This window comes from Amphibalanus amphitrite, unplaced genomic scaffold, assembly GCF_019059575.1.
Source record: "Amphibalanus amphitrite isolate SeventyFive unplaced genomic scaffold, NRLGWU_Aamphi_draft 000174F_arrow, whole genome shotgun sequence".
NCBI classification, from domain to species: domain Eukaryota; kingdom Metazoa; phylum Arthropoda; class Thecostraca; order Balanomorpha; family Balanidae; genus Amphibalanus; species Amphibalanus amphitrite.
The window spans coordinates 582,276-606,831 of record NW_024881669.1 but is presented as its reverse complement, the minus strand read 5'-3'; the positions used below and the strand labels follow the sequence as shown (position 1 = coordinate 606,831).

General features: G+C 48.1%; 3 long non-coding RNA genes across 5 annotated transcripts; 2 read left to right on the top strand and 1 right to left on the bottom strand.

The window, feature by feature from the left end:
• Positions 1-2,195: 2,195 nt before the first annotated feature.
• LOC122383796 lies at positions 2,196-7,196 on the top strand. The gene is made up of 2 exons (XR_006256895.1): positions 2,196-2,661; positions 6,247-7,196. It is a non-coding gene; the product is annotated as an uncharacterized LOC122383796 (long non-coding RNA).
• An 8,676-nt stretch (positions 7,197-15,872) lies between these two features.
• On the top strand, positions 15,873-18,617 carry LOC122383795. Of its 2 annotated transcripts, XR_006256893.1 has the most exons (4): positions 15,873-15,884; positions 16,570-16,704; positions 17,167-17,301; positions 17,901-18,617. It is a non-coding gene; the product is annotated as an uncharacterized LOC122383795 (long non-coding RNA). The 2 variants fall into 2 exon arrangements; XR_006256894.1 differs by lacking the exons at positions 15,873-15,884; positions 16,570-16,704 and adding an exon at positions 16,810-16,864.
• A 2,781-nt stretch (positions 18,618-21,398) lies between these two features.
• On the bottom strand, positions 21,399-24,356 carry LOC122383794. 2 transcript variants are annotated; one of them, XR_006256891.1, is made up of 4 exons: positions 24,304-24,356; positions 22,493-22,585; positions 22,162-22,315; positions 21,399-21,503 (listed from the first exon to the last, which is right to left on the bottom strand). It is a non-coding gene; the product is annotated as an uncharacterized LOC122383794 (long non-coding RNA). The 2 variants fall into 2 exon arrangements; XR_006256892.1 differs by lacking the exon at positions 24,304-24,356 and adding an exon at positions 23,890-24,287.
• Between the last annotated feature and the right edge of the window lie 200 nt (positions 24,357-24,556).

Genomic DNA, 24,556 nt, shown 5'->3' with positions numbered 1-24,556 from the left:
CAATGCATGGGTACTGCACCGGCTAGATGAGCACGGCGGGATGTCTCTGCTGGACTTCCGACGCGAGGTGGCCCGAACTCTGCTTGCGGCACCGAGTCACTCGAGCTCAGAGAGCGGGCAAACCGCGCCTGTGCGCAGTTGCCAATGACGCCCGCTTCGACGGCACGGAGCAAGCCCGGAAGTGGCGGAGCAAAGCCGAAAGTGCGCACTGCCGACTTGCAAGTCGCGTCCGTCCAGTGCGTGTTCCAAGTGCCGCATGGCACTGTGCAGGAAATAGATACGTGCTCTGCACATAAGCACATACAAAATTATGCCCCAGGTCATTGTTCAAACTTATAAGTTATAAGCCACTCATCAGATTCCTCTCCAACCAATATCCCAATTGTGTATACAATGCAGCCAGCCGTTCTTGAGATATAAAAAAATACCCGGCACGTGCTTGCACCCAAACCACACTACGCATTGCATTGCCAAGCGGAGTGGGTGCCCAACGACACACAAAGTTTCATCAAAATGTGTTCAGTCATTAAATAGGAGTTATTGTACACAGAACAGCTTTGGCACCGATGATTTTGGTACGTGACTGGTGGAGCGTGCCGAGATGACTACCCAAATGTTTCAACAATGCGTAATTTCGAGAAAGAATGGATAAGCTACACAACAGACAAAACTGTTTGTTGAACAGGATGAATGGCTGCAAAGATAGAACCACGGAATATATGTCTACGACATACATATTCCGCGGTTCCGTGGTTCCGACATACGACATCTACGACTGTCGTAGACTACATATTTCGTGGCAGAACGTTTGATACCGAGCCGGACAGTCACTGTTAAAGGTAGTGTGCCACCTTCCAATGATTTCCCATTTTAGTTTTCCTAGGATAAGAAGCTTCTGTTTTTACCTAATATCGCAAAAAAATCAAAAAATGGGCCTAAAATAGTGCTTTTTTCGTCTAAAAGTTTATCGGTTTTTCGATATGTATAACAACTGTAGTGGGCTGGCCTGCAAACAGGCGTCGGCAACAATCGCGAATGCGGCGCACATGCGACAATAAGCAAAGGTCATTATAGAGTTACGACGTACGGGAATGATTTATCAGCTGTCTAATCGTAGACAACACAATGTCGAATTTAAACTGTAAGCCTGTATTGGTATTGTTTCTTAAAGTTGGCTGTCGAACATTAGTTTATGGTTTGAAATATTATTTTATGTAAAATAATTGAAATGAAACAGCCGTCTCTAAAGTTATGACCCCATCTCACCCACAGATGTCTTTTATATCTATGATCTCACCACATGAAAGTGGCAGAAATGTAAGTATGAGCAGAAGCCACCTAACAGGCGTGTTCGAAACCGCAGGAGATGATGAACGGGTTTATCGAAACTTGATTGGATGAGCCTATCGGTAATAGCGATTTTAGTGTGTGCATTTATTGTTCATAGTGGTGTGAAATGTGGTTGGGGTACGACCGACAACCCGTCGGGGCGAATTTCGCACTGGGGTACTCAAAATTTGAAGAATTTAAGACGTTTCCATGAGTTTTGAAGGTATGGATAAGTTCTAAAAATCCGGTTCTCCTTATCCGGGTCATTAACTCCATATGGTCCAGGAAAGCTGGCACACTACCTTTAATGCTCATTTTACTCAATATTTTTCTAAATATTTCAATGTTTTTCGATAATCAATCTCATTGCTTTCTCGCTCGTAAATATTTGTATTCCATGGACCATCATTGATCGCTTCATTTGTGTATGTGTGTGCATATGGGAGCGTGTGCATGTCAGTGTCGAATTCGCTCATCGCTTTATCCCTAGACAGAAGTATGATTTGTTGTTTTTAATTTTCCTGAGGACCATTTCAACAGCTTGCCAGAGCCGCGGGAGCTGCAGCAAAGGCTAGAGAAAGCTGCGTCGGCGGTGGCCAGTTCCAAGCAGTCTCGAAACACACACAAGAACGCGAAAAATGTGGATCCAGACAGCAGGCCCCCGGGAGCAGCGTCACCCGTCTGTGGCTGCCCCGACGGGCAGGGCGGGCGGCACTCCCTGGACGCCGGAATCGGTTATAAGCGCAGTCACGTGACCTGTGACGTATGAGTGCGCTTCAACCCGACGAACTGCACTTAAAAAAAGCTAAGAGTTTTTAGCTGTGATTCGTTTCATAGTGGCGCTAAAAAATTTTTCGATGGTGAGTGTATACAGAATTGACGTAGAATTATTTAATTGCATGCAGTTATAACAAACAATGAATAGTCTTAACGTGAGATGTTTTGGCGTCGGGACATATTTCTCCACTTTTTGGGGGGAAACTGCACAGTCATGCACTTTAACTCGACATGCTATGTCGATACTAGGAGCAGTCTGTCGATTTCGGAAAACTTAATGAGGGTGCACTTTGGAACTGCACATTTGACCGACATTGTGTTTCTTTGTATGCTTGAAGTTATTCCTTCATGCCGTCCATATGGGCACAGAGTCCATGTCGGGCAGCGTTCGCCGGCCGCGTGATGGCGCGGCCGGTCTGGCGCAGATGATCGTTCCGTGGCGCAGGTCGTTGTAGCGTCTCCTTGCTTAGAAGGTTCTGTTGTGTGGGTACATGGCCTTGGTTGTGTCAGTGTATGGGCGACAGGCGTGCTTTGGGTCAGCGATATAATCTCAAGGTATGTATTACTCAATCCTGTTTCATGACCTGACCTCACTCCCACTCTGTCTGTCAGCCCTCCCCTCCCACTCTGTCAGCTGCTCTGTAACCTCACACTCCCAGCCCCTCCCCCTCCCCCACTGTCAGCCCTGCCCTCCTCTCCCACTCTGTCAGCCCCTCTCCCTCCCCCACTGTCAGCCCTGCCCTCCTCTCCCACTCTGTCAGCCCCTCTCCCTCCCCCACTGTCAGCCCCTCTACCTCCCACTCTGTCAGCTCCTCCCTCCCCCACTTTCAGCCCCTCCCCCTCCCACTCTGTCAGCCCCTCTGTAACCTCACACTCCCGTCTCCCAGCCCCTCCTCCTCCCCCACTGTCAGCCCTGCCCTCCTCTCCCACTCTGTCAGCCCCTCTCTCTCCCACTCTGTCAGCCCCTCTCCCTCCCCCACTGTCAGCCCCTCTACCTCCCACTCTGTCAGCTCCTCCCTCCCCACTGTCAGCCCTCCACTCCCACTCTGTCAGCACCTCTGCAACCTCACACTCCCAGCCCCTCCCCCTCCCCCACTGTCAGCCCTGCCCTCCTCTCCCACTCTGTCAGCTCCTCCCTCCCCTCACACTCCCACTCTGTCAGCCCCTCTGTCCCCTCCCTTTCTGCCAGCCCCTCCCCCTCCCCCACTGTCAGCCCCTCTCCCTCCCACTCTGTCAGCTACTCTCTACCCTATGTCAGCACATCTCCCTCCCACTCTGTCAGCTCCTCTCCCTCCCACTCTGTCACCTCCTCCCACTCTCACCCTGTCAGCCCATACCTTAACTCCCACTTTGTTGGCCCCTTCCCCTCTCATTCATTTTCCTCCCCTTTCACCCTGTCTGCACCTCCCATCCCATTTTGTCAGCCCTTCTGTCCCCTCCCACTCTCCCACTCTGTCAGCCCCTCTCTATCCCACTCTGTCAGCTCCTCCCTCTCCCACTGTCAGCCCCTCTCCCTCCCACTCTGTCAGCTCTTCACCCTCCCACTCTGTCAGCTCTTCTCCCTCCCACTCTGTCTGTCAGCCCTCCCCTCCCACTCTGTCAGCACCTCTGTAACCTCACACTCCCAGCCCCTCCCCCTCCCCCACTGTCAGCCCTCCCCTCCTCTCCCACTGTCAGCCCCTCTCCCTCCCACTCTGTCAGCTGTTCCTTCCCCCACTTTCAGCCCCTCTCCCTCCCACTCTGTCAGCTCCTTTCTCCCACTCTGTCAGCCCATACCTCAACTCCCACTTTGTTGGCCCCTTCCCCTCTCATTCATTTTCATCCCCTCCCAATCTGTCTGCACCTCCCATCCCATTATGTCAGCCCTTCTGTCCCCTCCCACTCAGTCACTCTGTCAGTCCCGCCCCTCTCCCTCCCCACTGTCAGCCCCTCTCCCTCCTACTCTGTCAGCTTCTCTGTAACCTCACACTCCCAGCCCCTCCCCCTCCCCCACTGTCAGCCCCGCTCTCCTCTCCCACTCTGCCAGCCCCTGTCTCTCTCACTCTGTCAGCCCCTCTCCCTCCCACTCTGTCAGCTCCTCCCTCCCACTGTCAGCCCCTCCCCCTCCCACTCTGTCAGCCCCTCTCTCTCCCACTCTATCAGCTCCTGCCTCCCCCCTCACTGACAGCTTCTCTTCCTCCCACTCTGTCAACCTCTCTCCCTCACACTCTGCCAATCCCCTTCTCCCCTCCAATTGCCAGCCGCTCCCTTCGCTCACTGTCTGCCCCTTCCTCCCCTACCACTCGGTGAGCCCTCCCACTCTGTCTGTGTCCCACTCCCCTCCCACTCTGTCAGCCCCTCTCTCCCCTCCACTTTTTCTTTCCATCTCGCCCACTGCGTCTTTTTCTCTTAAATACTGTATGTACTTCGTTTCCTTCACAGGTTATCGGTGAAAAATTACTTACGACCTTAAATTATACCGTATGACCTTTGATTATCTCTATATGGGGCCTCTGTATTTGTATTTGTATTTGTATTTGTATTTAAAGAGCACTCCACAGCAGCAGTGGCTTTTCTGGCTCCGCGTCACAATGTCACATGCATGGTAGAAAGGATAAAAATATTCACTCATACATACAAATTACAGGTGCAACGGCACACCAACATGCATGTCACCAGTCACACACATCCACACTCTCATACACGGCGTCAAATCAGGTAATAGAAGACAGCATTCGTCGTTTTAAAGCGCGTTTGAAGCCCTGTCCACTGAGCGAAACCAGTTCGGGTGGCAGCTGGTTGTGCAGCGCCGGCGCTCTAGCACAGAATCGTCTTTTACCCGCCTCGGTCCTCGACCTCGGCACACTGAGCAGACCGTCCTGCCTGGTGGCGCGCTGGCGTACCTCCTCATTACGATGGAGGACGGCTGCTAGTGAGTGGGGCTCTCCTCTGCGGAGCACCCTGTGCGCCAGGCAGAGTGTAGAGTGATCGGCCAGCTGCTGGGCCTCGAGCCAGCCCAGTCTCTCCCGCAGGTCCGCCACGTGATCAAATTTTCCTCGGCCGAAAATCACCTTTGCAGCGAAATTTAGGATCTTCTGTACTCTGACCATGTTCTTTTTAGTACCGTTACCATAAACTGATATGCAGTAGCGGACCTGCGAGAGAACCAGGGCTGTCACAAGGGAGGTGATGACACCTCGCGGCACCACATGTCGCACGTGCGACAGGCCGATCAGGGTCCCAGTGCAGCGGCGGGTGACGGCACCCACGTGACTGTCCCATGTCAGGTTTTTGTCAAACGTTACACCCAGATTTTTGACCTCGTTACAAGGGACGAGGGTTGTGTCACGGAAGGTGACTGTGAAATTTGGAAGGTTGCGCAAATTTTGGCGGTTTCCGAAAGCAATGAGTTGAGTTTTGTTCGCGTTGACCTTGAGAGCATTCGCGCAGAACCATTTGTCCAAAGAAGCAAGTGAGTTTTCCATGCTAGTGATGAGTGCTGGGAGTTCACTCTTTTTGCCTGAGACAATCACCTGGGTGTCGTCTGCGTACTGCAGCACTCTAGCATCGGCGGCGTGTAGCGACAGGTCGTTGGCGAACACCGTAAACAGCAGCGGTCCGAGGGCGCTGCCCTGAAACACTCCCATGGTGTTCGGGAGCGGGGGCGAGACTCGCTCGGCGCCCGTGACGTCACGCAGGACGACACTCTGCGTGTGACCGCGTAGGTACGCCTCGAACCACGCCGTGTCGATGCCGTGCAGACGCAATTTGCTGATAAGTATATCGTGGTGGAAAAATGTCAATGATATAGAAAATATGACATATGCATGTTGTAGCTGTTGATGTGCTTACTAGTCTCGGTAAATTTCAAGATCCTCTATCCATAGCTTTGGTCCTGGCGCAGCTGCCAATTTAAGAAAAGTGTGTTTCGCGGTGAGGTCGGTTAACATGACATGGTGCCCTGACCTTAAAAAAAAAATATGCACAAATTGCGAATGCATATCAAAACAGCTATAATAAATTTGTCGGCGCAGCGCCGTAAAGTGGATATGCTCTAAGATCAGTTACTACAACACTGAAGGTCTGTGCTCAACCGTTTTATGCCCCTGCTCTTGCGTTTAGTCAACTTGTAGCGTCCTTTATTTCTGTCTTTCCTTCCAGGAAACTTGCGATGCCGAGGATCCTGACATGCCACCAGTGTGGTGCTCGCGTGCGGCACCTGCAACTGTATCTCAAGCGAAGCCACGGTGTAGCAGACCGCTCCGCTCGCGGCCAGATGAAAGATGCAGCGGTCGCCGACGCCCTAGAGTCGATGTTGCTCGACGGTCTCTGCGCCAGTGATGGTGCGAGGAACAGTGCGGGGAAGGAAGAGGATCTGATCAGCCTCTTCTCCCATTGTAAGAAAGGATGGAGGCGGAAGCCAACGACGGCCCTTCGGCAGGAGCGGCAGCTGAGGTCGCTATTCAACGAGGTATCTGACACAACTGGACCATCTGAAATCATGAGAAAGAGATTGGACGACATCGAGAAGGTTCTTCTCAAGAAGGTCCCGCATCACACTGCCACTGTCAAGTCGGTGGTCATTGCGTTGCTCGAGTTTGAGCGTTTCGTGAGTGTGCGGGAGGCAGAGCATGCTGCAGAGTGGGACGCGACGAGCCAGCGTGACGAGCTCGTATGATCGGGAAATGGATGCGAGTGGCAGGAGTAAGCGTGCTAGGAGGCGCGTGCTGTAGACAGTACTTACGAAGGAGGCGACGGTCAACGCTCGCTCGTTTGGCAGAAGGTGCTACCGTCACTGCGTAATCGTCGAACTTGCGTTGTCACCGTATGGCTTGCGAGAGCTAAAGCATAGTGACGTAATTGACGTGTGACACGGACGGGCTGCAGTTTAGAGTGGCCGGTGCCGGCGGGAGCGGCATACGGTTCGATGCGTTGTGTGTTCAGTTCAGTTTGTAAGGACTGCTGCTCTAGGGGAAGGGCGTACCACGTGTTTTTCTATCCTGTGTTAATGTCCTGTACCATGTCTATGGTTTAATAATGGAAAAAAAAACTAGTAAAAAGCTCAGAATCCGCCCGAAAAATTGCGTGCAAATATATCACGTGAAACTGAATGACATTTAACTGTGTTTGAAGAGGAATGCGAGTTTACACCTGGTGGTGGCAGGATTTTTTTTTTTTATTCAGAAGTGAGTAATTATGATTTTAAGTTATCGTAGCTTTGCCCTATCATGTGCCGCGGTAAATGCCCAAGTAAATGCCTTCTAACTGATGATGTACTCCCATGACTCCCTAACCCTTGACCCCTCTACCCAACGACCCCCACACCTCATACGCCAACCCCACACACATACATACGGGTTAACATACATACACACAAACACACACACAATTTTAAGTGCGGTATCGGATGAAAACAGCCCATGTTAACTTGACTTGAGTGGACCTGAGTTGACCCCGAGAAGTGCAAACTTGTCATTTGTGTCACTAGAACCGCACCAATCACCTCCAACCGATTTCGCATAACAAAATGTCAGCACCAACGATGCATCGCACATAGCACACGATATTCCTTGATCGCGGCAAAAAAGCAGCAACATTTTTGCTTTGACCTGACCTGGCAAGGCCAAGGTGTGGTCTAAGAAGTTAACCTTTCACATCGTTCGACTAGCAACATCCGACAGAATCGTTTGGATTTTACCCCGGAGCTCTTAGCACATCGCCCCCTCCCACAGTGGCGTAGCCAGAGGGGGACAAAGGAGCCATGCCCCCTGGAGGTCCAGGGGCCCCTATTCCAGTTGGGGCCAGGGCCCAGCCCGGGGCCCCTATGCCATTGGGGTCCCTGGTTGACACAGCGGGGTCTTGGCGACGCAAAGGCTCCTGCCACGGATCATTTGACGCAGCTGCGTGGCCAGAATTTGACCAAGGGAGCCCCAATTTAAGAGCTTTGGGGCCCTATTGAATCCAGGGGGCCAGGTGGATTGGATGGGTCCAACGGTGTGTGGATGGGTCCAACACAAAATCAATGTGTAAATAAGCATATTTTATTGTAGAACATCTGAAGGGCCCTCTGTTGGTTTAAAAGACCCGCTATTTGCATGAGGGACCCTCTTTTGGACCCAGAGGGCCTTCTGTCTGTCTGAGGGAGAGGGATCCTCGATCGGCCTGAGGGGCCCTTTGTTCGTCCAAGGGCCTCTGTCCACTGGAGGGGCTTTTTCCCACTTGAGGTCCTTCATCGATTTGAGGGGCCCTCTGTCAGTCTCAGGGGACCTCTCCCGACCTGGGGGAAGCCCTCCGCTGTTCTGAGGGCCATGCCGGTCCATGGGGCCCTCCATCAACCTCCATCGACCTCCTCTGTTCATCTGAGGGGTCGTCTGTTGGTCAGTTGGTTTCTGACTGTTGGTCTGACCCCATGTCGGTTTGGAGACCTCAGATCGGCTCCACTATCGATCTGAGGGGCCTCTATAGGTTTGAGGAGGCCCTCAAATGATCTGAAAGGGCCCTTCGTTTGTCTGAGATGGTCCTTCGTCAGTCCGACAGGGCCCTCTGCAAGTGCGAGGGGGCCTCTTGTCGGCCTTAGACGGCCTACAAGACTCTAATGGACTGTAAGCCGTCATCCGATCTATCTGAAGGGCCCTCATCGGACCTACGGGGCCCTCAGACGTCCCTCAGGGCCGGCTGAGCGATCGGTCCTACTCCTTATGGTCATGAAGTTTTTTTTCATATAATGAACTTAAATACGACATTTTTTCCTTTATGCGCCCTTATCTAACAGTAAAATGTCATTTTACGGCCCATTGCGCTGATATCTGACAATTTTGTGACGATCTAGAGCGCAAAATTCAAAACTGCGCCATAATTCTACTGGAAGAATTTCTTTAAAATGATATTTTAAATGAAATAAGATGTATTTAACAATAAGTCGGGTATTTTCCAACATTTTTCAACACTGCGCACAATACTAGCACACCCTTTCATCTATATTCAGTGTTTTTCTAAAAATTGTTGTACTCGATTTTGGCTAAAATGTCAAGTGAAACTTTGATTCACCGACATCGCCCTGTGCGGATAGTTGACGTAAATTTTCTTTAAATGCCTATTGCACTTAAAGGCGATGAAAAATATGATGCTCCGAATAAAACTAGACAAAACAGACCTCGAGCATCACATTCATGTGCAAGAATACAGTGAATTATTTTTATTTTTCGAAATAAATGATATTTTAAAATGTCCACTGGCATTATAGCAAATTACATAATGTCGACTCACGGTGCATTTAGTCGACGAAATGTGCAGATTGAAGTGGGAATGAATGTTATTGAATACCAAAGCATAAGATGTTGATATCAAGTGTCCAATGCACCCAGTGCCATGCTACCACTTCGATTTATATGTTTCCGGCATTTTCAGGCTCATGTCATGCAAAGTTTAAGAAATATTGGTCTTTTTAATTTTTGTTCAGTCAAAGCGCACTTTTGTGTGCAATATCTCAATGACAGTCGACTGAGAGTGCAGTCGATTTGAGGCGCACCGTGTGCAATGAGGGCGCAAAAATGTCACCGTAAGGCGCAACCGGATTCCCTCCGGCAGCAGCTGCATCCGTCTGTAGCGGCCCCGACAGCAGGCCGGGCGGCACCTTGGGGAGCAGTGGCGCACGTTTGTGTGTGTTGGCTCCCACGGCAGACCGGGCAACAGACAATTTAGGACAATTTTGTGTTCTCAGGACAGCTGTATTCATCATGGCAAAAGCACTCCATGTCATGGAAGTGCTTCTGTAATGAAATGACATAGTCAACATGCTGCTGTCATCAGATGATGAAGACCAGGACTTGGCTGAGGTGCTCCCTGCACTTCTGAGGTTAGCTTAGCCACTACATGATGGGCCATCTGACATATTGTGTTATTTGTTTGACTCTCGTCCAATCAAACCATAGGCTTTCGCCTGGGCCTGTTTTGCAGCCTAAGCCACCATCTTGGCTCAGACTGCTTTTGATATCATGCTCATTTTGGCCCATACTTTGAATGTCTCCACATGGTAATTGACCCATGACCATGACTTTATGCTGAAAACAGACATGCTGATTGTTGTCAATCCCAGCATTTTGACCAGCGTCCACTGTTTATGCCTTAATGCTATGCAAGTTGTTGTGGTCAACACCCTAGTGCCTACCTAATGTAACTAGTCTGGCAGGGAAACTCTGATATGTAACAAATAAGATCCACTACAAAGGTTCTTGCTTGACATCATGAACTCACATTTGTATGTTCTTGAATCTGCTTTAGTGGTTATAGCTGAGAACCATTTTCAAAGCGAGATATATCAATCAATGTCACATAGCGATCTTGTTTCAAAGCGCTGTTTGATTCCTAGTCTTAAATTTGTTTGGTGTAGGAATCCAGGAAGATAATGTGTTCAAAGTCAGTTCTATATCATGTGTCACTGAATTTTAGAGAACGCTTTATTGTACCTAATGGCATGCGCTGCTGATTTGACGAAGTGGCGTCTTTGCATTATGATTCTTTACTATGACTTGTTTGATCGTGTTATGACACTTTTTCAGGCCACGTCGAAATGTGAGGGCAAGAACCGTAGGTTATGTGGCCAACACGGTACCTGCTTACCTGGAAGACGACTTTCGTGGCCATTTCAGGTGACGTGCTTTGAATGCATATTAAATGCTTCTGGCTTGGATTATACCATAGACACGATGTGTCTTATTGGTGTCATAATTTACTTTTCTGCTTATGATACGAACGAACGAAAACCAATGATAAGGTACCAGTTGTCATATGTTTTACACTATCTTAAGTTACGCGCTAATATGGACGAAAAACTAGTAACAAAAGCTTTGCAACCAGAAACAAATAAAACATACTTATAAGTTCTTTAAATCAGGGACCTTAATCGTTCCAGGATGTCGAGCTCTCAGGTAGACCTTCTGATTGAGGAGCTTGGCGACGAGGGGACCTTCCCTAAAGACGGGCACAGAGGAGCTGAGCCCGTACAAGCAGACGCAGCCACACCCATGCTGCTGCGGACTCTGGCCAACCAGGACACAATCAGGAGCATCGCTGACAGATTCGATGTGACCAAGTCTACTGTCATCCGTTCTAACAGGCGCTTGGTTGATGTGTTGGTGGGTCCACTGCTGAAAAAGCACATCACGTGGCCAAACAACGCAGCTTCAGCGAGGGCAATGGACCCAACCGGCTCCATCAGCATGGTGGGGACCATAGATGGAAGTCATATTCCCATCTCGCAGCCTGTGCTGAAGCAGGAAGCTTACGGCAATCGCAAGGGCTTCCACTCCATCGTCTTGCAGGCCGTCTGCCAGTCAGACATGTCGTTCATCGACGTGTTTGCGGGATATCCCGGATCCGTCCACGGCGCACGCGTCTTCCGGAACTCGCCTTTGTACGAAGGACTTCCCAAACTCTGCGCTGGTGGGTTCTCCATCGCCGGCGACAGTGCTTACCCCCTGAGCAACGTGCTCCTGACTCCCTTCAGGGACAGCGGGAGGCTAACTCGCAGGCAACGGCGCTTCAACACGGAGCTGAGCGTGAGCATGGGAGGAGAGTGATCGTGGAACGGGCCTTTGCTATCCTGAAGGGGCGGTTCCGGCGCTTGAAATTCCTGAAGATGTGGGGAATTCCTGATACGATTCGAGCCATCATAGCCGCATGTGTCCCACATAATATGTGCCTGAAGGGTGGAGACAACGGGGAGGACATGGCTGTAGTGGAGGAGGAGGAGGATGGTGGAGGCGACGAAGGACAAGATGACATAAATCCGATGGATGGCCGTGAGGCGGTGACGAGGAAGAGGCTGATGGCGGCCCTTCTCGGAGATGAGTAGCGGATCCATCAGAAAGGGGCTATGTACAGGGTGTCCCATAAGTTCCTTCTCACATTATATTTGCATGTAAAACCGAGTATATTGCGTTTTGATATATTTATGACCCCTAAATGTGCTTGCACAGTGTTCATTGACCTCATATGGAGGTGAGCATACACAATGCCGCACTCTAACTTTTATTCTTATGGTCAGTATCCATGTTTTAGTATAAATCCTTTTTGTTCAGTGGCACTCAGCTACCATACTTGGCGGTATATGTCAATATATGACAACAAATGACATACCTGGCAGTGAAAATGCTTGCCAGGTGTCTGGAAGCAGTGCATGGTTGCCTACTTCTTGGACACGTAAATCAAAGGAACCAGTCCTCCGGTCTTGAGTCTGTCTTCATGGCGAGCCCGTTTAGCCAGCTTCCTCTGACGATGACGATTTAGTTTTCCTACATGCCGGGGTATGTCTTAAGCACAGCACGAGCCGGGCAGTAAAACTATGACCAAGAAACTGTCGGTGCCAAAATGCCATGTTATCTGATAGGCCGGGCAGGAAACAAAAGTTTACTGCCCGGGTTTACTGCCCAGGGCAATGACCTCTAAATTATTGTTTATCGCATTAGCCCAGAGGTGTAATTGACAGAGAGTGTATAATTGACATCATTATTGCATGATATTTGCCTCGTAAAATTAGAAAACTAACATTTTTGGGTAAACAATATCTTCTCTGCTTATCAAGGATTTTGAAATATCTTGTACAAAAGTTTCTAGTCCTTTCCTCGAAACAAACATGTAAAATATGGAAAATATAATGTATTTCACGAAGTTTAGCCATAGGGCATCAACAAAGTAGGTAGGTACGATTACATGAATAAAGCAAAGATTCTTGCGAGAGCACTGGAAAATTCACGTTTAATCACTAGGAATATTATATCTTCTTCTTGTTCTTATGTCGTGGCAAATCATTCATGTATTATGTTCCCTGGATATCCACTTGTTGTGCCATTCTGAGTTGATGTTTTGGCAGACGCGATTCTTTTTGAAGTAAGGAGTTTTGATGCATTTTCTTCTATACATTTCCTTTAAAGCTTTATCCACAGCAGTAGCGCAATCACTGTTAGGATATTATGGACAAAACAATCGTATAAAAGTGTCACCAAAACCTGTCGAAACTACTTAGGTATGCGGCATGTAGGAAAAATCTTACTGACCAATTACTGACCTCAAGGTATATAAAAACACTAGGTAACACCGAGAAATTCCTTCAACATGAAGGCAACGGGTTCAGGTCTTGACAGCTGTTGAAAGCACCATTTGCAAAAAACTTGCTCCGTAACTACATTACAGATTTTCCTAATACTGTGCCTACTATAATATTTTTTGTTTCTATATAGACATATTTTTTGGTATTCCTATCTAAATTTTTTCTCGCCAAGAAACTTGTAATTTTATGGCATTCCATCATGCCTTCAGTAATTCTCATATATCTCAGCACCTAGACGTACAAATTATATAATTTTGGGATTTTCTGAAAGGAAATTAATTTTTGCATCCAACAAGTGTGCATTTATTGGGAAACAACAGCATGATATGAAATCATAGCTCTTCAAAATGTCATTTTGTGGTGAAATTGGAGAGAGGTGGCTTAGACAAAGCCTTGGCATAAAAAAATCTAGAGGGAGGCGGCCTCTATAAAAATAAAAATTTATATCTTTATTCGATTATCTTTCAGCCGCTGGTCCCAATATAACTCGAGGATTTACGGAAAAAGGCGAATTTCGGCACTTAATGCTTTAATGTCGGAGTGAAAAACAGTAAATGGTAAAGAGGTAGGTGAAAAATGAGAGGGAGGCGGCCTCTATAAGCTGTTAAGTTTGATAAACTAGCGCATTTTCTATTGATTGCATTACCTCCCGTAGCTAACTTTTTTACGGAAAATGGCTAAATTCAGTCTTAATCTTTTCGAAAAATCAATAACCCGTATGTTATTCAAAAGTGGCGACGTGCGCCACTTCCGTAAACGTACGAAACGTGCGACGGACGCCATGTTGCCCATGCGTGCCGTCTTCTCGATTATTTTCTCATATTGCCTGTGTTGCTGGGTGTGCTGAGTTGTGCTGAGTATAGATAAGTGGTTGCGATTGTTTAAGATGAATATTGAAGGTACAAGACGGCGTTGTGCCTACGAGGGGCACGCGCGCATTGTAAGTGGTGCCATAGTTGGAGTGCCTAAATTGAAAAAAATCGATTCTAAATCTGTTGCTAAGTCTGTGGTTCAGGCGCTTGGCATGGGTGACCATGGAAAGCTGACTGGGCGATGTCTCTGCCTGAAGTGCATATCCTTCGGCAGGTCACAGATCAAGCTCATGCAGGTGAGTGTACTTGGCTTGGTGCACCAGGGCTCTGCTGGTGCTGGGTGTGATGCGGGATTTGTAGGTTGAGGTATTGGTCGGTACAGGCTCTTGGGTATCAGTGAGGCAGACATTGCATGAGCGGGCACATGTGTGTATCTCATTACTGCCTACAGTCAATAGGTAGCCTACAACCTATAACCAACAGAAAGTAGGATGCTTGCATATAACCACCTGTGATGCCTGCCTTACCCAGTCTGCAAAACGTGGCAGGGTTGGGCGAGATCTCATTGGGGCAGACACAGCGGGACAGCGTCAGAAATTGGGGCAGCTTTTGAAAAGTCATTAAATTCGATGTTTTGGCAGACCGTCGGCAGGTGGTGATGGTCCGCTCCTTGTGCAGTCGTTGGAAGCAGCCCGTCTTCTTCGACTACAACAAGGACGTCACCAAGGACCTTCTCCACCGCATCATCGCCGCCGTGGAGTCTGCCGGCTACGTGGTCGTCGCCATGGTGTGCGACCTGGGGCCGGCCAACCGGAAGCTGCTGTGGTCGCCGAAGGCCGCTGACGGACTGGGCATCGACCCGGAGGACGGGTTCTTTGCCCATCCGTGCGACCCCAGCCGGTAAGTCAACTTTTCTAACTTTCTTATTCATCGGTTTTTAACTTCGGACACTAATTTCTAGGGAGACCATAAATAAGCTTATATTTCGATGTTGTGTAGCAAGTTTATGTAGCCACAGCAACTCTTCATTCATGTTGCATTGAAACCAAATATGTCATGTATGTCATGCCGCTGGCAACGATTGTCTTGATGGCCTTGGTACCGGCATTCAGCCTTTCGAAACCACTAAAATTGTAGCTTAATTTCCGTGTAAATGCTAGCTGACGGCAACTTCGTTCCGTTTCACTCTGCAGAAAAATCTTCACCTTTCGCGGACGTGCCACACCTCCTAAAGCTTCTCCGCAATCACATTCTCCGGCAAGGCCTCCAGCTGCCAGGCGGCCCTGTCATCGACAAGAAGGTCTTCTGCAACCTTCTGGAGAAAGATAACTCTGAGTTTCGGCTATGCCACTTTCTGAAGTGGAAGCACATCACGGTGAGCAAGTTATCAATGTTAATTACCATAACCAGCAGCATTATGAATGATATGTGCCATCAACTTGGATGATTAATTCCGTGACGCTGAAAAGCAATGTCTTTTTACATTTGATGCAAAGCTGTGATAGTGCAGCACATTATAGTGTGTCTTAACTGTAGATGTCAAAAATTTATCTCGTCATTGGAAACAAGTTAAAGGAAGGGTGCCACCTTCCGAAATTTTTGTTCTATGTATCTATTTTACTTATTTGAATTTTTAGACGTGGTTAGCGCGTCCACAATATACAAAAAACCGAAACATTGCATTTAATACATTGGCCAAAAAAAAAGATCGTTGTTTATATCACCACTACAACTCAAGGTCGTTTGATGTGGCAGCTAGGACGGCTGGCATATCCTGTTGTCATGGCAACATATCATTCTGCCATTTGCATTGATGGCGCAACTGAGACAAAAAGATGAACAAATAAAAAGGAAGAAGATAACATGATTTGAACTAAGTTGTAGGTAACCAAGTAGGTAACTGTTGGCCATATTTGCCACCTAATTGGTAATGACGGTGAATAATAAGTCGTTGAAGTTCTGTATATACCTTACCTTCTTACCTTATGGTCATCGTGACTTATACATTTAGCTGGCGATTTAGCTGTCCGGTGTATAGTACCAGAACTGAGCCCAGTGGGCATCCAAACTGGAATTGAAAGAATTCAGGGAGGTAGAGCACACGACTTCGGCCTGGAGCTATATATGTATATTTTGGCATATTTTGCAATGCCTTGGACAGGACAACAGAAATAAGGAAAGGGGAGTGAGTGTAGCGGAATGAAGTTTTGATTAAATGGCTTTAAAGGAATACGTAATTTGATGCTTCAAATGTTGCCATGTGAGCTTTTCTGTAAAATTTAATTAATTATACTATAGTAGATTCACAGTATATTGGTTCACTTATAGGCTGTGAACTAATTTTGTCTCATTTCATTTCATTGCAGAAACATCAGAAATAAATTGAAATGGCTAATGTGCTGCTGACTTCACACAAATAAAATTTCTACCTACTGAAAACATTGTTTATTGTCATTTATCAGTGGTAAGGAGTACCTACAGAGTAGCTACTGTTCATTGTATGAAGTGATGTAAATGCTTTTTCATCATTTCAAAACATTGAAGTAGTTTTTACCATGTTTTCAGGAAAACCATGCCTTCAACAAGAAGAGGAGAGGGAGCAACAAGGCGAGGAAGAGCAGTTGGCCAGCGGCGAGGCGCGCAGAGGAGGTTGGAGTTCTCTCCAACCTCAACTAGCCAGCGTCAGCGAGGTGCCACAAGGTAGGAACATGATTTTGTTGATTATGCAGAGCAGATCCAGAAGTGTGAAGACCAACATATGATAACAGTCTTGAATTTCCCTATTTATTACATACTCCAGCTTGTAGGCGCTCAACCGCGGGATGCGCTGGCAGGCATACAGGAATTTTATCCTGTGGTGGTATGCAACGACCTGCTTGATAATGACATTATTAATATTTACTCAATGAATGGAAGCGTTTTTATGATTATGGGCGCTGCAACCCAATAAGTTTCTGGAAATGTCATCAGATATAGTTCTTTTGTAAATCACATTATCCTCAGATATAATATCTACAAAAGATGGAAGATATATGGAAAAAATATATCGTTCTAGTTAGTCCCGGAATTAGAAACAGTTCCCCAATTGACATTGTGACGTATGTTCAGTGCAGGTTACAAATCATCATTTGAGTGACAGTTGTTCAATGGATTGACCGACAGGTGGGGTGCACTCGGCCGCGGGAACCGGCGACGCCTTCCCTCCTGCGTCCTTTGGGCCATCAGGGACGCCTTCCCCAGCCCGATCGGCACCTACGTCGGGTTCGTCGACGTCATGCGCGAGCTGTGAGGTCCACAGTAAGTATTCCATTCGCAGATGCATGCTCGGTTTTGCTCACAGCTAGCATTACCCTAGAGGCCACATTGCTCCGCATTGTCTAGGAACAATGCATCGATATTCACATCGATAAGTGTAGATAAGATATCTATAACTCATCGATAAGGTGTCCATGGCGACACCACCCATTAGGCCATTATCGAATTGATCTATCCCGAAATTTGTCATTGATAAGTCAAACAGTTTGCCCATAACTCGCTCAACCCCCGAACCAAAGATTGCCTGTGGTCTGCTGGGGCGCCGTGGCCTGACCAGATATCCCGAAGGAGCTCAGACCGTCCTCATACAAGCGGTCTGAGCCGCCGGTAACACCCTTAGACGAGCGGCAGCGGTCGGAACCGCCGTCTGCCCATGACCTCAGCAGCGGGGGAGAGAGGGATGAGACAATACGTGACCTGCAGGCACATGCCGCAGTCAGCGAGGTGAAACGGTCTGGCCAGACGGATGCATCGTAAAGTGGTGATGTCTGGTGGCTGACTTTATGTACAGAGCTCTGCAATGTATACTCTGCACTCTGCCGAGCGCAGTGCCACACTCTGACAGTCGTTTCCTGCCTCAGATGAGACCCGGCGCGGCGGATGACTCCTGAGGAGGCAGTCCGACACCCGTTCCTGCGGCCGGCCGGGCGGCACCGCTGCCGCCGCCGCCGCCGCCCGCCAGCTGGAGTGACGAGCCGGCCGGGCGCGCCGCCGCCGCCGCTGTCGGTCCCGACTCGGCGCGGAAGAGCGCTGTGGCGTCTGCGGCCGGCGGTCGACACGTTCTCCGCTCGGAGCTGGTGCCGCCCCCCGAGCAGCAGGGCCCGCGCGCCGGAGGAGCCCCCCTGGAAGCCTGTCTGCCTCTCATCCACCAGCCGGGCACCGTTGACGTTACGTTTGCGTGTTCGCGCGCGCGCGTAGGTGTGTGTGTGTGTGTGCGTGTATGTGTGTGTTTGTGTGGTTGTTGGCGGTGTGTGATGAACCGCGTGACCAAGACCGGCTCGCCGTCGGCGGCCGGTCCCGTGGGAGAGGGTATATCTGTGACTAGGTGACGTGGCCGTCCCCTGGCAGTGATTGTGCTCCTGAGAGAGGGAGCCTCGGGTGTTGGCGCTCGGCAGAACGGCGACTCGAAAGCCGCCGTCTCCGCGGTATATAGACTGCTGTTTTGTACAGTTGGACGCCACGCTGGGCGGAGCACGCCAGCCGAGCCGAACCAAAGATCAAACCAAAGCTATATGGACAGGGAGGGGTGATTCGCCTGGCAGTTACAGGTTTTATAAACAATACACCACGTGGCCGTTGCTGGCGTATGTCGGATGTTGCCGCTCGGGAGAGTATAGCTACTTGCGTCACTATAATGGAGATATGAACTGATCTCAAAACAACAATACTCTTGCAATAATCTTGGAAGAACCGCATTTCATCGTTCCATTCAATTTTAAAAGGAATCTTCCCAACCACATTAGAAAAGCTGACAGTTGATATAGCCTGATTTTACTTTTGCAAAACTACAGTTCATTTTCGATAATTCTTACCCAATCGTGAGTGGATTTGGTTTTAAATTTCGCCGTTAGCGTATCGACGTTCTGAAAATGGCGTTCAACGTCTCTAACCTATGGACGTTATTAAGTTTGTCGTTACTTTTTCCTAGCTACCACATGCGAAACACAACCATTGAGTTAGAATTACATACGATTGAGTATGAACTTTCATAAAAAATTGGTTAATATTCTGGTAATGAGTTATTGTGAGCGCTGCAGTGACGTTATTGCATCTCTGATATTCCGTTCGTTCTCAGCACCGCCATGAACGACGAGCTGTCGATGCGTCAGAGGTAGCTCACCTGCGCGCCCAGTACCAGATGCCGTACTACAGAGTCACAGAGTCAACGTTTATCAATGTCACTGTTTAAGAACATACATTATTTGACTGATGCATAGCTAGTATGAAATTAAAACGGGGATTGCCTGAGAATGTGACACAGCATCGGCACGGCAGATAACGTAACACGTCATAGTTTGTGGCCTAGTGCTTCTGCTGTATATGCGTACAATAACAATCTTCGCTGATAATGATATTGTGATCGACAATGGATAACACAAGCAAATCACTCCCAGTATACACGTCTCGAACAGATCAGACATGACACTATCTCAGACATGACAATATAGCTTCGCCATAATCACCACCCATGCAATTACCTATTTATGCAAGTCCAAGGCACGGCAAGTAACGACAAGTAATCTACAAAGGGAAACGACGGGAAAGGGCATTAAGGCTGTAAGGACTGGCTCACTTGCCACCGCCTGTCCAAGATCTTTGTCCACAAAGCGGATATAGGCATAAAGCTCAGTTGACACGCACTGGGACACCGACGGGTCACTCCACGCCACCACTTCTGTGCTGCTTCTGCCACTCCGCACAGGCTGGCAGGTCACCAGCATGTGCCAAATCAAATGTCATGCCAAGACGTTCGTTAGACACATATAGGTACACGAGTCACGACCAACTCGAACTACGTCTCTGCTGTGCGGTAAGATAGCCCAGTTCGGCCATCCGGGGCCACGAGTCTGGTCAGTCACGGGCAGTGGTGCCGTTCGCGCTCCAACTGCATGGCCTCGCGCTCCTCCGCGGTCGGCGGCACCACCCTGTGTATGTATCGGGATATCCGCCGCGGATCGTCCTCGGCTAGTGGCCGCCGTCCTACCACCGGCCCGGCTCGGCGCCTCTCCAGCATGTTGAAGAGAAGGTTGGCCACATACGGGTGCGTCTTTGCTGCCACCACACTCCTCAACTTCAATGCGCCCTTGGCCCTGCTGTATACCATCTGCCGCGCCGGCGGCTGGCACCTCGCATGGCGGCGCCGGTGCCGAGTCGCCTCCGTCTGCCGCGCCGGCGGCTGGCACCTCGCATGGCGGCGCCGGTGCCGAGTCGCCTCCGTCTGCCGCGCCGGCGGCTGGCATATCGCATGGCGGCGCCGGTGCCGAGTCGCCTCCGTCTGCCGCGCCGGCGGCTGGCACCTCGCATGGCGGCGCCGGTGCCGAGTCGCCTCCGTCTGCCGCGCCGGCGGCTGGCACATCGCATGGCGGCGCCGGTGCCGAGTCGCCTCCGTCTGCCGCGCCGGCGGCTGGCACATCGCATGGCGGCGCCGGTGCCGAGTCGCCTCCGTCTGCCGCGCCGGCGGCTGGCACCTCGCATGGCGGCGCCGGTGCCGAGTCGCCTCCGTCTGCCGCGCCGGCGGCTGGCACATCGCATGGCGGCGCCGGTGCCGAGTCGCCTCCGTCTGCCGCGCCGGCGGCTGGCACATCGCATGGCGGCGCCGGTGCCGAGTCGCCTCCGTCTGCCGCGCCGGCGGCTGGCACATCGCATGGCGGCGCCGGTGCCGAGTCGCCTCCGTCTGCCGCGCCGGCGGCTGGCACCGACCCCCACCGGACACGATTTGGTAGCCGAGGTCTGTGACGTCAGCCGGGCGTGAAGTTTTCCCTTCACCATAGGCTTTACACACAAACTGGCCAAAGTTCAAGCCAGGATAGCCCGGCCTGAAAGTGCAAAAATGATTAAATTTTGCCCTCATTAGATTCAGTGCTTCATTTTATAACTAAAACCGTCCGTTATTAGGCCTCAATGAAGGTACAAAGTACTCAAAATCGAAATTCAAGAAGATGCTGTCGGAGCACAATCTGGTAGCATCACGTGACTTCTTTTCAGCAGATTATAGATAATTTCAGGATATATTCACACGATTGCTGCCTAAAACATCATAAATAATACATTTGCAGCATTTATTACTTCCATTTAAGTCATAACCTTGTAAAATGCAAAGTGTATCATGGTAGTCACGTGACCAAAGGTATAACAGGGGGTTGGGACAGACACTCAAAGGATTTCGAGTTTATTAATTAAATTATATAATTTTCATGGTGGAATTGAAAGATTCTATTTTTTCCTAATAGCATACAAATTTTCGTATGTAAAATATTTTCCTTATGGGTGAAATTCTCCATATAAGAAATATCAGTGACGTCACCAGGGCTTTACTCAAAACATCGGACCTACCTGTTTCTTATAGGTATCTTGGCTGGCACATCGCATGGCGGCGCCTGTGCCGAGTCGCCTCCGTCTGCCGCGCCAGCGGCTGGCACATCGCATGGCGGCGCTGGTGCCGAGTCGCCTCCGGTGCCGAGATTCTGAAATCACAATAGAGCAATGAAAATATGGAGATGGGACTATAGCATGTCTTGGTGGGTTAGCTGACGAAATAGCGTTGTAATACGGGAACCGAAATACCTACGAGCGAGGCTGAAGGTCGAGCTACCTTCTCTTAAACTAACGGATCGTTTGTGTACATATTGAGCGCATCTGCAATATTGCATATTTCTGCTAACATTACGGTTTAGCGGGGTATAGGCTTCGCCAAACGATCCAGTGTGGTCAAAATGACACAATTTAACATACTAATCGATCACTTTATTGCTATGCATCACAAACGAAACCAACAGGCAACAATAATAACTTTAAAAAAAAAACATAACCTTGCTCGAAAACCGTGAGACTAGGCGATTTCAGAATTGTACCAAGTGACGAGGCGGAGTTTAATTTACAAAAGATATGTTGACTTTCAATATTCGAGTTATCATTAAGCACTGTAAGCGAACAACCAACACCTATTCAAATATGGCATAACACGGAAAAACAAACAATGCCAACTTGTAACCTCCACTAATGCACAAGCTAAGGTCGATAACCCCCAAGCAGAAATATTTAGCTGGCTGGCCAGTCATCAGTCATCAGCTTTTACCGAGAAACTGACATGTCCAGTCCAGTAACAATCACTCGTCCCCTTACCATTGAAGGGACAGCATTATGTAAGATGTAGCCACTGCGGTGGAAGTCTCCTGTCCGGAAATGGCGACTGCACACGTAAAGTTTCTTGTGGGTGTATGGGATGCCGAGGGCATCCAGCCAGGCCTTTCGCCTGCTATCTCCATGCACCGGAACCCTAAAATGAAATGAGAACACTGTTATTTGACTTAAAAAATGTTTCTACTTAAAAAAAACCTCCACCCACTGTCAGACTTGTGACAAGCTCAGTTGAGCTGGCTAAGAGATCAGCTCAGCTCAGTCGGCTCATAATTTTAAATTCTATTGTGTCACCAAAATATGCAGTAATACATACCTGTGCATTTTGATGCCATGAGACTCAGCTTGCCCTTTCTGATAATCAAAATGTAAAAAACAAGCCTTGATGCAGCAACGCGACATATTGATGCTGAAAAATAGTAGAAGACAAAAATGCACAATTAAACAGATGAAGATAGGCACATTGTCTCCACAATATGTTATGCTAAGGTACAGAGATTGGCAGATGAAGAACAAGAAATGCATACAAAAAATTGCTGACAAGTAAATGTGGACAAAGATTTATGTTTGAAGATGTGGATTTTGAAATGTGAACAAGGATTTATTAAAAAAAAGCATATAAAATATATGATGTGAAATTGAAATACGTCATGTTCTGACTAGAGGCAATACATCATAGGGGAATCCAGAATGGCTGCATCTGTCGCTGAGGGGGCATACCCACCAATCAGTTTGTCTAAATAAAAAAATTGTCAATTGTTGCTTTGTTATGCGTTGCTTTGCAATTTTAAACAAACTTTTGAATATAACGTGTTTAGTTTCCATTTTAGGAAAAAAGTAAAAAAAATCCTGATTTTCAGATGCTACGGGAGGGGCATTTGCCACAAATAGTCACCCTTGGATCCATCAGTGCAACATATACACTATGAAAATATCAAGACTAAAATTTATTCCTGTTCAAGTCAAATACCAGGAAATAGAGTATAGGTATTTCATGGTTACTTTTGGCATGATCAAGTTATGAAAGATGGAGATGATATTGACCACTAACATCGAAGGTAGATGGGTAAAGGTTAAGATTAAGTCCGACGCCCCATTTCTGCATTAATTTTGTTGACTCTGAGGTTATTTGATATGCTGATTCCAAAAATGATGTCTATTTGTGGCGGCAACAACCTAACCTAACCTAACCTAACCTAACCCAACCTAACCGGCCGCCCTGAAGACCGGTTAGGTTAGGTTAGGTTAGGTTGTTGCAGCCACAAATGGACATCATTATTGGAATCAGCACATCGAATAACCTTAGAGTCAACAAAATTTATGCAGAAATGGGGCGTCGGACTTAATCTTAACCTTTACCGGTAGATGTACTTAATGTATTAAAAATAAGGCCGAAGATACAGAACAAGTTTTTGCTTATGTCTTTATGACATCATCACGTTCTATGACATCAGTATCTATATCATTCTAGTTCACCCTTGGGTAGCCAACATGTGATCTGCCCTCAAGCTCTTGATGCTCGACCAATCAACAATATCGTGTATATCTTCTCAAATTTAGCTTATTTTGGAGACTGACAACTGTAAGACACAAAACTCCAGTTGTTCCCTGTTTGAATATTAGTCATGATGAAATGTGAACACTGGCACGTCAGATTTATTCTGGGTTCCTCATTCCTCTACGCCTTTCCTTTCCATCATTGCTGATCCTAACCTTGGGCATGTTGGAACCCGAGGTGAGAATACCTGATGCTGTAGTAAAGACGAAATCTTGATTCTTGTTCTGTATTTTCGGCCTTATTTTTAAACATTAAGTACATCTATCTGTCATGTTAGCAGTCAATATCATCACCATCTTTCAAATAGAGGTAAATATTGACAGGTCCGGCACCGATTCCATGCATAAATTGTTACTTCTAAGGTTATTACATTTCCAAATTACAAATGATACGTTAGTGGCGCAAAAAAAAAATAGAATATTATAGCCTTACCTAGCCTAACATTACCTAACCTAACCCTGACATTGGTAAATAAGCAGTTGCGCCAGAACTGAGTGTTATATTTGAATTCAGGATGTCAAATAACCGCATAAGCGACCCAACCCTGACAACCCAAAACTGAAACGCACAACAAAGACCGGCACCATGGCCGCATGGCGTTGATGGCCACCATAACATAACATGTGATCTAGCTTATCGCAGCCAAATTGAAGAAAAACTTCAAGCAAGTCATTTACCAATAGTGAAGAGATCTATGGAACCCTTCAATCGTGAAGGATTTCTCTGTCATTTTTCTTTATATAGAAATGGTTTATATAGCTGAAGTTAGTTCATTTCGCAGTATCAACTCTGTTGAAATGGCATAATTGACAATAAAAATTA